General features: G+C 32.4%; 1 pseudogene; it reads right to left on the reverse strand.

Moving 5' to 3' along the window:
- Nucleotides 1-13,724: 13,724 nt before the first annotated feature.
- On the reverse strand, nucleotides 13,725-15,410 carry LOC115991345 (annotated as a pseudogene).
- Between the last annotated feature and the right edge of the window lie 1,952 nt (nucleotides 15,411-17,362).

Below are 17,362 nucleotides of genomic sequence, written 5' to 3' on the forward strand. Positions count from 1 at the left end.
TAAAAAATGAAACACAAAGTAGCTTTAATAACTCATTGAGATTCATTTCTTAGTATGAAATCCTTAGCATGTTTTGAAGATCACTCCTAATCTTGGAAAATTAGCTAGTTACATGCAACCAGAATCTTTCTTGTTTTGGAAGTTCTCACCAGCTTAGTATTTAGGACCTCATTTGGTTTTTAGTTTTAAAATATTACCAATCATGCCAAACGGGCACAACCAAAGAAGTATGCAAGAGTATACACCCACGGAAATGCAAGGCATCTTGAGATTTCCAAATATTTCAATATGAAAATTAATATTTATCTTGTGGGATAGGGTGCACCCTTTATCATTCATATATAATTTATTTCCTAATAATCGCAAAGCTGACACAAGAAGCTAAGAAACTTCGGGGGGGGGGGGGGGGGGGGGGAAAGAAGCTAGCATTGACAATAGGACACTGCATACAAGTTGAACTTCAGCCTTCAGGTTACAAATCGAGTGTGTTTTTATAAGGAAGGAGAAGGAGTATCGGGTTTTTATAAGTGTGTTTCACATTTCAAACACACTTACACACATTTCCATCTACTTTTTCACCCACACGCATATCAAAAACACTCAAACAATATTATTCAAACTCTTCTACCAAACACAAAGTTATTAAAAAAAAAATTAGAATTTTTGTTTTATAATGCTGAGGTTTTAAAAATAATGATGATGTGGAAAATTGTAGGAACTTCTACAACTTCGGTTATATATATATATATATATAGATTATTATTATTATTATTATATTTTAAAACTTATAATCTTTTCAGATTATTTTTTGGCGTAAATGCACTTTTAGTCTCTACCTTTTGGCTTTTTTTCTCATTTTGGTCCCTACATTTTCATTTTACCACTTTTAGTCTCTAAACCAATTAATGCGTGACATTTAAGTCCTTACCGTCACCCAATTAACAGAAAAAGCTGAAGTGGCTGACGGCATATTAAAATAATAATTAAAAAATCTATTTTGATAATAAAAAATGCCACATTAGCATTAATTTATTAATTTTAATTAAATAAAAAAATTAAAACAAAATTAAAAACAAAAAATCACATGAATTGAGATCTAAGAACATAAGAACCTAAGAACTTGTTCTTCAACGTTCTTCTTAAATCAAGAAATAAACCCAACACGACATCAAACTCATAATCAAAGAGCAAATCCAGATTGAATATCAAAGACATCAAACCCAGAAACGACATCAAACCTACAGGAAAAAAAAAAAATGAACATCACCAAATCAAAGAGCACGAACAAGAGCAAACACAGGAAAACCCACACCAAACCACACCCAAACCAAACCATCCAAAGAATAGAAACTCAGCAAAGCACCCAACTCGTCCACTCCCAAACCAAACCATAATCAAAGAAATTTCGAATACCACAACAAGTTAATAACTTAAAAAACAAAATGAAATTTCAAAATGCGAAATTCCCAGCAAACGCCAAAACCAAATCTCCAGCAAACCCAAACCCCAAATGTTAAGAAATGATCACCAATTAGACCAACAACAACAACAAACCCTGCAATCCTAACCAACGAACCCAACACCCACCAACACCTCTTTCTCTAAACCCAGAGCTGATCAAACCCAGTCAAACCCACCAACGATCACCAATCAAAGTCGAAGAGAAAGCCCAGATCCCAGCAAACCCAGTCGAACCTAGCACCCACCATCTCTTTCTCTAAACCCAGATCCAAAGAGAAAGCCGAAAGAGAGATAGAGATAGAGATTTTGATCAGAGAGAGAGAGAGAGAGAGAGAGAGAGAGAGAGAGAGAGAGAGAGAGAGAGAGAGAGAGAGAGAGAGAGAGAGAGAGAGAGAGAGAGAGAGAGAGAGAGAGAGAGCTTCATTTTAGACGAGAGAGAGCTTTAGTAAGTTGAATCTAGTGGATGAGCAATGACCAAAATGTATTTGGTCATATTTGCTGATGTGAATATTTTTTATTTATTTATTTGGGTGAACAAATATTCAATCTTTAAAACTAAAAAAAGTAAAAATTTTGTTTGTTTTTTATTTGGATTTCAAATAAAGGAAAATGTTGTTGCTGGGTTTGCTCTTTAATTCTGGGTTTGATGTTGTTGCTGGGTTTGATGTCTTTGATATTCAATCTGGGTTTGCTCTTTTTGATTCTAGGTTTGATGTTATTGCTGGGTTTATTTCTGATTTAAGAAGAACATTGAAGAACAAGTTCTTATGTTCTTAGATCTCAATTCACATAATTTTTTGTTTTTAATTTTTTATTTAATTAAAATTAATAAATTAATGCTGATGTGGCATTTTTTAATGCCAAAATAGATTTTTTTTAATTATTATTTTAATGTGACGTCAGTCACGTTAGCTTTTTCTATTAGTTAGGTGACGGTAAGGACTTAAATGTCACCCGTTAATTGGTTTATGGACTAAAAATGGTAAAATGAAAATATAGGGACTAAAAATACATTTATGCCTATTTTTTTAATGTTATTTTAGGTTGAGTAACTTGCATTTGTAAAAAACTAAAAATCAATAACAAATTAGATAGACTTTTACCAAATAATTCAATAATATATATATATATATATATTACATGAAAATAATATATATAAATATATTTTTAATTCATCTATATATGAATATAATTTTTAAGTTATGGCTCCAAAACAATACACTAATATTAACTGATACTAAAATATTTCGTTTTGCTGGTTAAACCGAAACGACATCTGATACGAAATTGACTCCTTTGACTAGGAGTGTGTTGGTAGAGAGACGGAATCAAACTCAGTGAGTAAGGGAATCCAGTTGGCAAAGAGAGCCCAAACTCGGGGAGCAAGCCAATTTTTGACAATTGACATCTTCATAGACAACCACTTGAGAGCATCTTTTGGAAATATCCCTTGAACCTACTAGAACTTTAGGTACTTGCTCCCATTATAGACTACCATATGCCTTAATCTTTTCCGTCCCTATCTAACAATTGAATGAAGATTAACACCACACAAAAGAGGATCTAAATCCAATTAAATTTGGATTTGCACAATAAAATGGCAAACTGAATGAATTTTCAAATAATGATGCGCATTCAATGAAAAATCAAATATATTTAAGATTTGGGAGGTCTTTCTAGCACATATCCAAATTATATCGAGGCAAAAATACATTTTACTTTTTGAAATATTCAAAAAGATATTTTTCCTATTTTTTATAATGACTCGCCCAACTCAAGCAAAAACAATCAGTTTGGAGAGAATTTTATGGTACACACGTTTCATTGGCCAGGCATTTAATACAATGGTTGACCCCTATATTTACTTGGCAAAAAAACCAAAGCCTACGGGACAGTCAACTAAATCAAACAAAAATGAAAAGTATTAGATTCACTATTTAACAAAAATAAAAGCAGACAAAAAATATATATATTTAACAAAAATGAGACAAAAAAGGGTTTCAAATTTTTTCTCTTCCTCATTCAAAAAGAAACTTCTCAAGCTTACTTGGCATGAACGACCGAATGAGGTTGTGTTTCTGGGTGAATTATTTATTTATTTTAATCAGTTTCTTACCTTCTTCTCTGTCTCTTCTTTTCTATGAATTTCTCAGTCTTTCACTATCTCTCTCCGTCCGATGTAGCTTTTGTTCTTCAAGTTGTTTTGTTGACTTGTTTTCAAACACTTTAGTGCTTTACAGTGGTAATTACAAAAGCCAAAGATCGGTCTATGGAATGGAACAAGTACGGTGGCTAGTTATTTTACCCTATAATTTATTTTTTTTGGTAACCTACCCTATAATTTATACGTTCTTAATTTGATATCTTTTTAATTGTAAAAGAAAATTATGTAAAAATATAGTTGCAAAAATCACGTGTCCGTCTGTGAAGCTTATTTTTTATTGGGTTATTTTATTATTTAGTTTATTTTTATTATTATTAATATGTCATAACGTATTATTTCAACTAATTTTTACTTTTATTTATTATATTTTAAAAAAAAATTTCAATTTCAATAAAATAGCGGATACTAAACAAACATGGCCTGCTTTTCTATTTGGGAAGGAATCTTTTAATTAAAGAAAAACAGACGCCAAAAACAAAACTTTACTTTTTTTTTTTTTTTTTTTTTTTTCTTTGAGAAACCAGATACTTTTTACTCTTTAGTTGTTACCCAGGAGTTTCTATATCTATCACTTTCTCTTGTAAATCAAACAATCTATGGTGATTGCACCGCCACCAATTCTCAAGCAACTTCACCCTTCAATCACAATCACCGTTCTGGTTGGGTTTGGTTGGGAATCAAAGAAAGAAGTGAAAGATTTGGGTTTGGTGTTGTTAAAGTCGAAATCAAAGCAGAGAGAAGAGGAACTTTTACTTCTTCATTCCTTGCCCAAGCCCTCACGTGATTCTGCTTGAGAGATCAATGTAGCAGTCTGTCACTCTTACATCATTAAGGAAACCTGTTGCTGCACCTTCAAAACATAAAAAAGAAGACTTCTTCTTTGGGGAAAGAGATAATATTGCTTTCCTGCCATATCTGATGATCCGTTTAAAAACGTTAATGCTGAGAGCAAATCCAAATTTAACATGGGCCCAGAATATTTTTAGCATCTGAAAAGTTTTCAAATTTGTTTTTAACGGATATGAAATACGTCTTGAGATCCTAAAAACCTTCTGAACTGTTAAGTTTTTTAATTTTTATTTCTATTACCAATGTGTGAATCCGAGCTTTGCCTTGAATGAGAGCATTACTCTATTTTTTCCTAGTTATACGTGCTCATGTGTTTGATAATTTTGCATATAAGCTGTTTGAGAATTTGTAGCTTAATTATAACCATGGAACAGTGACTCAATTTCTCATTTTTAATTTTTAATAGGTGCTTTGCTATAATACAAGAGAATCTAATAATATATTTTTGGCTAGTTCTGAAGCATGTTATGGTATTATAATTTCCAAAAGTTATAGGATTTATAGGTTGTTTAGATACCACAAAAGACTCATGAGTCCAAAACTCATTATATCCTACCAATGAAAATGATGAGCTTGATTTGTAATCTGAAGACTAAATGTAAACTTGGTATGCAATGTCCAATTGTCAAGGTAAAAGAAAAGAACCACCAATCCAACACCCTCTAAAATCTCTAATGAGACCTCTAGAAGCTCTACTGGGATTTCCTTGAGCGAGCTGACCCATCAGTATTGAGTTTGAAGAATCCCGCAAGAGGAGGTTTCCACCCAATAAGAATGTTGTTATGCTTAGGCCTCTTCAATTGGAAGGAGAGGGAAAAAGGCCTCTTCAATTGGAAGGGGAGGGAAAAGAAAAGTTCAGTGGCAAGGGATTTGATCCCTTTGATGATTATGGGAGAATTGAAGGTTTGATTTTCCATGGCAGTTTTATTTTGAACCATCCAAATAGACCAGATGGCCATAGGGAAGAGAAAAGGGGTTTTGTGGGTGTAGGAAGACATGCTAGTTGGAGTTGTTAAATTGTAAAGTTTCATATTTGATTTTCTGCAGCTTGGAATGACTCAATTATTGGCTCTTAGACTAGACCATGTTATGAGAATTAATTTGCATACTGTTAACAAGCAATGAATTTTCATATTCTGGCTGAGTTTAGATTTTCGAGCCTAACTGTATTTTAGATATGGTTAAGCTTGGTATAGAGCAAGGATATGATATTATCTTGGGTATAGTTCAACTTAAAGGAATAATAACCAGGAGTGAAACTTAAGAGAATTGCATCAAGAAAGGGCAAAGGTACTTAATCCTAAGTTCCAATTCCATGCCGTCTTCATCTTCAAGTAACTCTTCAAAGAGCTCATTTGATAATGGGGGAGACTCGTAAGACTCGGCTCTAATCTCCAGTTCAATGTACTCAAATAAATCTTCTACTTCATATACCAAATCCTTCACTTTGCAGTAACACTCGCGGAATGGACGTTTGTTTTTGCTTGCGCCACTGCTAATTTCCCTGTGCGCAGTTATCAACCCAGGCAGTAACTTCAATAAACACTCCTTCAGCCTCTCTGAGTCCACATAGATGAAGCGTTCAACATCTTCTTTTTTCGACAAATATGTGTTCTGAAACTCGGTAATGAAATTCACCAACCAGACGATGGTGCCAGTGAACGGATGAGAGGGTACTGGTAATAGGCTTCTTGATGTTGATGGTGGCGATGTCTCGGCCTCACACTCTGCCTCCGCAGAATTGATCGGTTCTTTTCCTTTCAAGTTCGATGTCCCTATCCCCATTTGAGCTTTTCCTTTTCAAATTCAAACTCCAAACTTTGGTGTGACCAATGACAATTTTTATGATCAACTTGAAAAACGAAAACAAAAATATCGCTAACTTATAGTCGCAGTAATCCTTTTTTTTTGAGAAGCTAGTCGCAGTAATCCAATTCTTAATTTTTCTATTCTTATCCTTATCCTAATAGATTATAAATTATCTTCTTCCTAAAAAAAGTGAAATAAAGGTCTTCTCTGAACTCTCACACTTTTTTTTTTTTTTTTTTTTTTTTTAGAGTTTAGAGTTAGAGGGTTAATAAAAGAGAGATGTTACGTCTACAATATTTTTACAACAAATCACAAGTGATTAGTTGTTATTGGTTCAAATTTGAAACTAATACTAAGATTACTTTTTTGCCCTAACAATAACAACCAGTAATAATCTGCCACTTAGGATTTGTTACAAAAATGTTGTAGACATATCATTTTTACAACAAATCTTAAATGGCAGGTTGTTACTGGTTGTTATTATTAGGGCAAAAAAGTAATCTTAGTGTTAGTTTCAAATTTAAACCAATAACAACTAACCATTTGTGATTTGTTGTAAAAATATTATCTACGTAGCATCTCTCTAATAAAAAACCAGGATATATGTAACAATACAAATAGGAATAGGATTTTGTTAAAAGTTAAACAGTCGCCTGGAATTGGTTATTTTATCTGCTGCTAAGAATATTAGGAATAGGATTAATGAACCTAGTTTTTTTTTTTTTTTTTGGGGGGGGGGGGGGGGGGTGGTGTGGGGGGGTGTGTGGGTGGGGTGATTAATGAAACTAGTTAGTGTCATTGTAGTAAAATACTTTTTTTTTTTTTTTTTGGTTATATAGCTAGACTGGTAGGGTTAGTTAAAAGGGTTTTATATATAACTAGCAGCAAACTTGTGCGTTGTGCGTGATAGTTATTTTTACAGTGATTTTATTAAAAAAAAATTAACAATTTAAACTAATTTAATAAATAGTGATGTATTTTGTAATCATATTTTTATTTATTATATGAACAATGATAAATGTAATATAAGAACAATCATGAATCATAAATATAAATTTTGTTGCACTAAAATGAAAACAACAAAATTTTTTTTTTTTCCAGAAATTCAAAAGGCAAGTTAACGAAAATATTCATTCTTTAGTAAAAGTTATTTATAGCATTTTTGTGAATCATTAAAAAGAATATAAATTTGGAAATTATTCTTTCTTTTGTAAACAAATTTTCTCAAACCTTATTTTTTCTGCCTACAATTCAAAACACCGAAAAACATAACTAAAAAAATTAATAAAACTTAACAATGATTAGTTGGAACAACTAGGAAATCAATTTGTTGTTGATAATTTATTAAGGTTATTTTCTTTACAGAAATTGTAATTTCGTCCACCCAAAACATATTATTATCAAATAAACAATTATTAGCAAAATCTAAGAATTAAATTCATATATATGCATTGTTATAAAATAATAATAATTATTATTAAAATAAAATTGTAAAAGCTAAAATTTGTCACTCATCCGATTATTTTCGTTTGGCTAACTTTTAAGATTTTCTCTAAATAAATGGCATTATAGAGTACTTCTAATACAACTATTAAGAGTAATTTGACCACCACAAAGGATTAAAAAATAAACAAAAATTAGTCAAGTTTCATAGTTTGACATCTAAATTAAGTACTATAAAAAATCATGCTATGTAATAGAATATATACCAAATTATCTAAATCATGCTATGTAATAGAATAATATTATATTTTTATATGCTATATTTAATTCTTTATAACACAATAGGATAACATTTAACAATTAAAATGAAAAAAAAATAACAATTTAAAAAACAAAAATAAATCGCATTAACCCAAAGTAGAGTTCTAAAAAATATAACAAATTATCAATTTAAAGCAGAGATGCAAGAAAAAAAATCCAACAAAAAATTGAGAGAGAGAACCTCTTTATTGTGAAAGAAAACTATGCATAGAATGAAAGAGATAGTGACAAATTTATAATAAGAGAGTGTGAATAAGAAGAGACAAAAACAGAGGAATGTAAAAGGAAAGAAGAAGAATTATATTAATGTAGAGGGTACTGGAAAGATAAAAAGGTAAGGGAGGAAGAAAGATTGAAGAAATAGTAGGGAGATGAAAAGGTAATGAAGGGAGAAAGGTTGAAGAAGTATAAATATTAAAAAAATATATGTTAAAAACAATTATAAATAAATTGAAAAGAAAAAGGATAATGACATGGATGCTGATGTGGCTCAACTGGAACACAGCAACATTAAATGTTACGCTTAAGGGTTTAGTAATATATAAATTATTATTTTATTATTATTACTAGTTATAGGCCCGTGCGTTGCACGGTTTTATGAAAAAACTTATAAAAAAAAATGTATAAATAATTATATATTTTAATAGATTCAATAAAGATAAAAGAAAAAATTATCAAGTGTAAATAATTATTTCACTAAAATAAGGGTTTCTTCCTAAAGCTAAATTAAATTGATAATTCCAAATTGTTAAATTGATAATTATTTTAAAAAAATGTACTAAAAAATTGATAAATCTAAAATTAATATAATATTGATAATATTATAAATTAAAATTAAATTTGATAATTCAAGAATACATGTGTAGAACATCTTGATAATTTGATGTAACATAAAAATCAAATACGAAAATTGTTAAAATTAATCTATTAATTCTAACCATATTTAATCATTAATTCTAAGACCCTAACCCTAAGCATATAAAAAATTAAAAAAATTTTTAAAAAAAGAGAGAAAGAGAAAGTGATTGATAGCTATAAGGAATTTTGATATATATATATATATATATATATATATACACATATATATATATAAATGCCATCAACGAAGAGATTATCAAATTAATGGAGATACGTACTTTTTTTGGGATAGATAGAGATTATCAAATTATTGAAGATATATACTATTCCTTGGGATAGATTATATTAATCACCTCTTGAAGAATTTGGATTGTGCTTATCCCTTAATAATCAAGTTTTGTAGCTTTATATTGTGATAAAGTAATATTAATTTAATAATATTAAAATTTGGAAAATTTAGATAATAAATATTATCTAAATTAAATTTTTGTATGTTAAATATTATCCCCTAATTTAAGAAATATATCCTAACAAATAAAAAATAATGTTAATTAGATGATAAATATTTCTAAATTAAATTTTTGTATGTTAAATATTATCCCTTAATTTAAGAAATATATCCTAAAAAATAAAAAATAATGTTAATTTAAGAATAAATTAGAGTCCTAGTAGTATACTATTCTTTTTTAGTTCTTTAAAATTCTAAAAATTTAATAAAATTTCTGCAATTTGGTGAAGTCACGTGGCGTAATCACTGCGTCTAAACCCAACTTTTATTATATATAATATAATATAATATGATATGATTTGTTTAAGTTTGACAAAAGTTAACTTAGAGTGAATTTATTAAAATAACCTGTTGCATAGGAGGATAAGTTTAAGATATTAGCGAGGTGGTTTCGTATGGATGCATCTTAAGTCTAGTGTTCCAATGCACTGGACGCGTTGCAATTATAACACGTGTTCATTTTTATACCCATGTCACAATCAGTGTGGATCCGGTGTCAATGGCCACTAGACGTAAGCTGCAACCGTTTTGTATCCTATTCCTATATATATATATATATATATATATATAAACAGTGTTTGTTTATATTAATTGAGGAAAGTTGGCTATTCATGACACAGAAATTGAAATTGAAACCTTGAAGACTGAAGAAATCAAGAATATGGGAATGGGTAGTAAGGATCAAGAAGGAATGCCAATACCATTGCATTCGTTCGGTAGCAGTATTGTTCGGTTTGTGAGTTTGATCACTGAATTTCAGAATAAGTATTTATTGAATGAATATGAATGTGGTGAACGCTTCTTCTTTGGTGTGGAGAGGGTGAAGGAGGGTTTACGGAAGTTAGAGCCTGGCTTGCAAGTTGCTCAAAGAGAGATTCCTATATACAACAGTAGAATCCGTGATTGGTATTTGAAGGTGAAAGACATTGTTTACCAACTTGAAGATCTGTTTGAAGACATTGAACTCCAAGTTATGGCTGAGTCATATGACTCTCCCTCTTTATATAAAGACAAGTTTGAAGAGTTACTTAAAGATGACGGCTTGGAGTCTTGTATTCATCTTATTTTATTTCTACTTCTGCACCATTCTCCCGAGGAAGGAACAGCCTCACTGTCACTCTTAACTCCCAACTCAATTATGTACCAGGATATTTGTTCCTCAGCGCAAGGTATTTGCTTGTACTTGATTTATCTCATGCTGGCTTCAAAATGCTCCCTTCTTATGTTTGGGAGTTAATACATTTGAGACACCTGGACCTCTCTTATAATCCTATCCAGACCTTGAGTGGATTGATTATTAATCTCTTCCATCTCCAGACCTAGAAACTCATTTGCTGTTTTCAATTGACCAGCTTTCCCGACAACCTGCACTTATTATCTAACTTATGCCACCTTGTCATTAGTCCTAGCATTCCAATTGTGATGCCTACATTTATTGATAGATTGACGTGCCTTCAAACTCTTATGAATTTCACTGTCCTAAAGAAAGATGGATATCAAATTGAAGAGCTAAAAAACCTAATGACCTTCATGGAGAACTTAGCATCAAAAATCTCGAGAATGTGAAATCTTTGGAAGAGGCTGAGAAGGCAAGGTTGCATCTCAAGGAAGGCATTCATAAACTATGTCTGACGTGGTCCAAAAGAAAGTATAATGGGTGCAAATGTAACTTACCAAATAACAAACCAACAGAGCAATATAACCAAGGGAAACATCATGGCCCCTTGTGAATGAAACCAACTGATGTAACTACATTAAGGCACCAGAATACACCATCCTGCATAAGCCTAGAAACAGCAGCTATCATCAAAACCAGATTATGTCTTCTTAAAAGAGCAAACTAGGATTCAAGCCCCATCTACAACACAAGATCCTGTTCAAAATAGAGTTATTGGCTTTGCAATTTACTTTCGAATATGCCCTTGACATCTCTCATGATATCTTTGACAATTTGTTTATCACTCCTAATCCTGCTTGAATGGATTACATCATTTCTTTGCTGCCAAATGTGATACACAGTAGCCCACCAAGCTAGGTTGCAAATCAATACACTCAGACTATTTGTCATTGTAACCCCATTTGATCAATCTCTCCTTGTTAGGCAAATTATTTCTCATAGTTAACCAGCCAATAAAAGAGTTCCTACGTATGTTAATCTCAGACCAGACCAGCTTCCACCAAGGACCAACCTGTCCTTTCACTCTGATTTCCTCCCATGTACCGGCACAAGTAAATTTGTGTGAAGAGGCCCAAAGAGCTGTCTGCATCATGTAACTAAACTAGACTAAGCATGCTTTGAATATCAACAAGCTGGTCAGACCTGGCAGCCTTTCAAATCCATTGCTTTTCATTGATCAGAGACTCTACCTTTGCCTCAAACTGACTAGCCACATCTTATTTGACCCTATACCTATATTTTTGGAACAAAACACCATCAAGATGCCATAAATTCATGCCATAGGAAGATTCTTTTTCAGTCTCCAACCTCAAAACTCAGGAATTTTCTAGCTGTTGGTCTTAGTTTAAGGATAGTGATGCAGGGAAAGTGATGGACTGTGATATGAATTAGAACTAAATGGGATGTGAGTTGCTTTGAACAAATTGAGAGGTGGTTAGGCACCTTTGCAAAGAACACAAAGTTCTCAAAAAATGCTCTAAAAGGCTTATTTCATTCACATACAAAAACTGATTTACAAGTGCTTACATTTTGGTACTTATACTAGTTGTTTGGCATTGACAGCCTTCTAGATGATTAACAAGTTTCTAAAACCTATTGGCCTATGCTTTAAACAATCATATAACTAAGTATTTAGTTACTAAAGGATTAGGGTGTAGCTACTTGAAATGCCCGGCATCAGATAGCCTCCATCCCCCAAGTACAATCTTGGGGAACTTTGATTGTCCAAAAGCATCTTCCTTTAAGAAGGCACTGCTGCACCCATGCAACCCATAGTGAGCCAACTTGAGTGAAAAGGTTCCAAATAAGCTTCATAATAGCTCCTTTCTTCCAGTCTTTAATTCTCTTCAAGCCAAGCCCGCCTTCTTTCTTTGGGAGACAAACTTTTTCCCAAGACACCCTGACTCCTCTGCCTTCACCTCTGCCATTCCACAAAAATTGATTGAAACTATGTTCAATGGTGGCTATGACCTTTGGGAGTATGAAGATGCTGCAGCTAAATCTCTGAATGCTTTAAAAAATGGGTTGCAATAATTGAGGCCAACCTGAAAAGGATATCTCCTAGAAGACTAAGCATTGACTTTTACTAAGATCTTGGATTTTTTGTGGCCCTTTGGTTCCTTAAGTGAACTTGAGTCTCTAAGAGTCAAGATGCTACTAACTAAGATGTTTGAATTTTTTTCGGCCACTGGCCACATGACAAAATTGTCAGCAAAAACTGTCCAAAGGGACAAAAACTCTCTTATCTCTAAAAATGAAACGGAATCGTTCAAAAATCAAAATTCAAAACAAGAAGAATACCTGTATGGTGGTGACAATGCTCATTGTAGTAGGTAGCTAGGTAAATAGAAAACCCAAATGTGAAAGAAACACTCTCCAAAACCTAATCCATTCCCATTTTTCCCCAATTTGAAACTCAATTTCTCTTATTTTGTACTGTACTATTGTTCAGTGAAGTCTAAAGTAATGGTGCCATTATCTGTCAACAAGTAATCAAAAATTCAATTTTGTTTTTAGATAAATATGGCAAGCATTATTTGACAGTGATAGAATATTAAGGACTTTAAGAGCAAAGGCAGGTATTGCAAATAGGATTGAACTCATGAACATTGTCAATAAGCATATCTGGTTTTTTCATGAACCAAGATGGATTTACTAATTTGGTTCTCTTTTGAGAAACTATTTGGCTTTTGGTTTCCTCAAAATCAGTAGAATGTAGGCATCTCAACATATATCCAGAAAAACTCTCTCTTTACCCAAATTAAAAAGTATGTGAAATTCTGAAACACCCCATTAGAAGGGTCGTTTTGAATGTCATTGTGACCTTTTCAACTCATTGTATGAATCATATGGATGTGTGAAACACTGGTTTATTAATGTGAGGCATTTGACAATTTGCTAGCGCATTTATAATCTTCTAAATGAATTAGCATACTCTGTTGATAGCAATGCAAATAATCACTTTATTAAGAAGCAATAGAAATGGCTTGTGGCATGCTTGGCATTTTTGAATTGAAGAAACTTGTGGACAAAAATTCATTTGGTTTATCACATAAATCCTGGATAACAGTGAAAAAAAACCCTTCTCTATTAGCCTAAAATATGCTTTCTTGATCTAATTATTTTTTATTTACTCAGATGTTGTTACTAATAACTTTATCTCCTTCATTCATCTTGTTCTGGAGGAAGTTCAGTAGTCCTTGAAGGGAAGCTTCAGTGTCTTTGTTTCTCATCAGCTCCCCTGCAACTTCTGCAGGAGTGACCTTTACATCCTCTATAAGCCTTTCGATCTGTTGAAAGAGACTGTGATTGGCAAAGCCCCAGATGGTTCAAAGCAAGGTGATTGAATACAGAGGGGGTGCAATATGACATGCAAATATGCACATCCATACGACCAGGTCTCAACAAAGCAGGATTGAGTTGTTCTTTGTAATTGGTTGTGAAAATGATGACACGCTCATCACCACAACATGACCAAAGACCATCTATGAAATTGAGCAGTCCTGAGAGAGTCATCTGTTTATAAATCAAAGCAAATGTTAGAGAGAATTTTACTTCAAGACTATAATGCACCTATGTAAGAAAAATCGATTTGCCTAATTTGTAGTACCCATTTTCCATTTAGCCATGCTATACCTCCCTTATTATCTAGAAACTAGCTGTTACCAATTCCTCTCTTTTATATCCATGTAAGATTGCTTAAAATCTAAAAGGCATAAGTTTAAGAAGTATTAGTCAAAATTTGTGGGAGTCTTAAATAAGTAACACTATAATTTGTTTCTAGTCTTATAGGTGAAACACAGACAACTGTAGTATATAATGATGATTACCTTATTGTTTCCAGTATTGTGATCATTCTCATTTTCCCGGTTTTCTAGCTTGATAGAGCAATCAATATCCTCTATGACAAGTATTGATCTGCTAGGCATGCTGAGCAACAAAAGCCTGAGTTCAGTATTGGATTTGACATCAGATAGATCCAAGTCATAGATGTCGAAATTCAAATAATTTGCCATTGCTGCAATCAAACTTGATTTTCCTGTACCCGGGGGACCATATAATAAGTACCCTCGTTTCCAAGCTTTCCCAATTCTTTTGTAGTACTCCTTCCCATTCAAAAAGTTGTTCAAATCTTCCATCAGTTCCTTCTTAAGCTCGGAATCCATGGCAAGGGTCTTGAACTTCATTGGGTGATTGAGATTGACTGCATTCGGGTCCCAACATGATCTGTATTCAACAACCGTGTGTAGCTTCACTGTTTTGCTCTCATCTCTAATGGACTTTGCTCTTCTTAAAATATATGGCAAGTAGGAACTTAATACCTTGTCTTTATGTCGCTTGTGAAAACTTAGCTCATAGGATCTGACCTCTGACCTCAGAGTGGCATTAAGATCACTCATGTTTTTATTTCTGCAATTTGATGGCTCAACTTGTGTACAAACCAAGCTCCAATTCATCTGTATATTTTCAAAAACATCAACTACCTCTTCATTTCGATCCAAGGTAACTACTAAACTTTTTTCATTCTCGTCTTTGCCCACTCTAACTCTTTGAACTGAGGAGCTAGTTATGGTACCTAAGTAGACCTCTGCCACATCAAACATTTGATTCTTTGAGAGACCTTGGAATTCTTCTATCACAATGGTGAATCGAGAAGAGAAGAGTCTGTAAAGGTTATGTAAATTAGAGGATAGGTAGCGCTGGATATCATTTGGTATGTAATCATAGGCAATGCTCCTAACCAGCATTGCTGTTGCAGCAACAGTGGCTGCTGTTGACAGAATTTTTTGAACATTGGGAATTCTTTGGTTTAGGGACATTTTCAGAGAGCACAATCTTGTTGGCAATACGTAATTTTGAAATATTTTTTTGAGAAAAAAGGCTTTTTCAAGATTTATGCTCTTGAGGGACACTAAAAACTCTCCTACAATTTTTGTGGGATGCCTCAATGAATTTATAATGTGGAGTCTAGAAAAATTTTGTATTACTATTCCTCTACATAGGTTTTTATTATTATTATTATTATTTTTTTCATGAATAAGTTTTCATAGAAATGACCTGACATTTCTAAGCTGACTTTTAAATTCTTATATTGAAAAGTAATTTGGTCTCATATTGTCCTTTATTCTCTTTTGACAAGGAAATCAATGAGAGAAGCTTCTTTGGACTTCAAGGTATTGTCAAATTACTTGCAGGGAAAGACATGGATATGACCAGCTTGAAAGACAGCAAGCAGCCAAGGTTGAAGTTAGCAGCAGCACAAGCAGAATATTATAAACTCAAAAATGACGTCTCCTTTTGGTCAGCACAAAAAGTATATGATTGGCAAAATTCCAAATTAGAGTGAATTGTCATCTTCTTCCCTAATTTAGTTTTTTGTTTTGTCCTTGAAACTCTGATATTCTTGTCGAGTTGGTCATTCCATCCATTGCCATTTTACTCCTTAAATTACATATATGATGCAACTCTGTTTTACCATACTTCAACAATTTTATAAATATTAATGGATGGACGGACTAATTTGATAGAAATGTTACATTTAAGGACTAAAATGACAAAATAAATTTAATGACCAAAATAATAATTCACCCAAATAAACTTAACAGACTATTTAAAACAAAGATTTTAGATATTTCTAAAAAAAAAAAAAAACAAAAAAAACAAAGATTGTAGATTATGCAACCACAGAGTCTTTGGTAGGGAAGATGATGACAAAATTTCTAAATTGTGTTAAACTTAGACATGCTTTATGATGTTTGCCAAGTGACTGATAGAGGCGATGTAATTTCAAGCATTCATTTCACAAAAACTGGCCTTCAAGAACTCTACATCATGAATTATCTTAGGATTTCCCTGAGAGTATCACTTAAATTTATCCATTTCAATTCAAGTAATTTTGTAAATTATTATTATTATTATTTTGTTTAGTTCATATCCTGACACTTGATGAATAATGGAGATGACAATACAATTTTTCTTTTTCTTAAATTTTTTTCAAATTTCCTAAGTGAGTTAAACATGCTTTCTTATGTTTGTTTATCGATTACTAGAGTATGAAATTTCAAGTATTTGAAATGATGAAATGAAATTTAAAAAACTCTACATCATAATTTAGAATTATACATACCTATTATTATAAAAACTCTCCAGAATATCAATAATTTAGAATTATACATTCCTATGAAGATATAGTTGAATTTTTTTTCCCTTTTTGGTTTAGTGGTCAAGTTACTTAAAATTTAAAGGGTGGTCATGTAACTAAACTAGACTAAGCATGCTTTGAATATCAACAAGCTGGTCAGACCTGGCAGCCTTCCAAATCCATTGCTTCTCCTTGAACACAGACTCTACCTTTGCCTCAAATTGACTAGTCACATCTTATTTGACCCTATACCTATATTTTTGGAACAAAACACCATCAAGACGCCATAAATTCATGCCATAGGAAGATTCTTTTTCAGTCTCCAACCTCAAAACTCAGGAATTTTCTAGCTGTTGGTCTTAGTTTAAGGATAGTGATGCAGGGAAAGTGATGGACTGTGATATGAATTAGAACTAAATGGGATGTGAGTTGCTTTGAACAAATTGAAAGGTGGTTAGGCACCTTTGCAAAGAACACAAAGTTCTCAAAAAATGCTCTAAAAGGCTTATTTCATTCACATACAAAAACTGATTTACAAGTGCTTACATTTTGGTACTTATACTAGTTGTTTGGCATTGACAGCCTTCTAGATGATTGACAAGTGTCTAAAACCTATTGGCCAATGCTTTA

This window comes from Quercus lobata, chromosome 5 (genome assembly GCF_001633185.2).
Source record: "Quercus lobata isolate SW786 chromosome 5, ValleyOak3.0 Primary Assembly, whole genome shotgun sequence".
Classification (NCBI taxonomy): Eukaryota; Viridiplantae; Streptophyta; class Magnoliopsida; order Fagales; family Fagaceae; genus Quercus; species Quercus lobata.